This window comes from Oncorhynchus gorbuscha, linkage group LG02 (assembly GCF_021184085.1).
Source record: "Oncorhynchus gorbuscha isolate QuinsamMale2020 ecotype Even-year linkage group LG02, OgorEven_v1.0, whole genome shotgun sequence".
Taxonomy (NCBI): domain Eukaryota; kingdom Metazoa; phylum Chordata; class Actinopteri; order Salmoniformes; family Salmonidae; genus Oncorhynchus; species Oncorhynchus gorbuscha.
Window position 1 is genome coordinate 83,772,590 of NC_060174.1, and position 1,701 is coordinate 83,774,290.

Genomic DNA, 1,701 nt, shown 5'->3' on the forward strand with positions numbered 1-1,701 from the left:
CTCCATGTGTAACTCTGTGTTGTTGTCTGTTCACACTGCTATGCTTTGTCTTGGCCAGGTCACAGTTGTAAATGAGAACTTGTTCTCAACTAGCCTACCTGGTTAAATAAAGGTGAAAAAAAGGGGAAAAAAAGAATGTCTGCAGCATTGAAGATACCCAAGAACACAGTCGTCTTCATCAATCTTAAATGGAAGAAGTTTGGAACCACCAAGACTCTTCCTAGAGGCGGCTGTCCGGCCAAACTGAGCAATCGAGGGAGAAGGGCCTTGGTCAGGCAGGTGACCAAGAACCCGATGGTCAGTCTGACAGAGCTCCAGAGTAACTCTGTGTAGATGGGAGAACCTTCCAGAAGGACAACCATCTCTGCAGCACTCCACCAATAAAGCCTTCATGGAAGCCACTCCTCAGTAAAAGACACATGACAGCCTGCTTTGAGTTTGCCAAAAAGCATCTAAAGGGCTCTCAGACCATGAGAAACAAGATTTTCTCATCTGATGAAACCAAGATGGAACTCTTTGGCCTGAATGCCAAGTGTCACGTCTGGAGGAAACATGGCACCATCCCTACGGTGAAGCATGGTGGTGGCAGCATCATGCTGTGGGGATGTTTTTTCACAGCAGGGAGACTAGTCAGGATCGAGGGAAAGAGGAACGGAGCAAAGTACAGAGAGATCTTTTATGAAAACCTGCTCCAGAGAGCTCAGGACCTCCGGTTGGGGCGATGGTTCACCTTCCAACAGGACAACAACCCTAAGCACACAGCCAAGACAATGCAGGAGTTGCTTCGGGACAAGTCTCTGAATGTCCTTGAGTGGCCCAGCCAGAGCCCATACTTGAACCCGATCAAACATCTCTGGAGAGAACTTTAAAATAGCTGTGCAGCGATGCTCCACATCCAACCTGAGAGAGCTTTAGAGGATCAACAGAGAAGAATGGGAGAAACACTCCAAATACAAGTGTGCCAAGCTTGTAGTGTCATACCTAAGACTTGAGGCTGTAATCACTGCCAAAGGTGCTTCAACAGAGTACTGAGTAAAGGGTCTGAATATTTACCTAAATGTAAAAAAATTGTAAATTATCATTATTTATTTATTTAAACTGTTTTTGCTTTGTCATTATGGGGTATTGTGTGTAGATTGATGGGGGGGGTATTTAATCAATTTTAGAATACGGCTGTAAAGTAACAAACTGTGAGAATAGTCAAGAGGTCTGATTATTTTCAGATGATCCATCAATGTAAAGGTATGGAAACTAGAAGTGCCCAGAGAGACAGGGCAAAGCAGGAGAAAAAGGAGAGGAAAGAAAGATGGAGAGATGTTGGATAAGAACAAAGTAAAAGAGCCGCTCAGAGCTAAAACAGCAGAGAGAATGGTAGAAGTGAGGAAAAATAAGGAGAGGGTGAAAGCCCACCTTGTGGGTGTGGCGATGAAATATAACGAAAGGAAACAGAGAAAGAAACAGAAAAGGTGTTGAAAAAGACAACAACGAACTTCTTGATGGATGAAAAGTACATGAAAGAAAAGGCGGTCTCATGTATACAAAATCTCACTCCCCCTTCATTCTATTCGCTGTAGAGACATACACGGACCAATCAAATATTGCCATTGTTTGTTCTACCATATGACAGGCTTGTGGTTCACTCAAACAAAATAAACAAACCAATGACAGATAACAGAAACTCACAAAAACTCCCCTTTATCA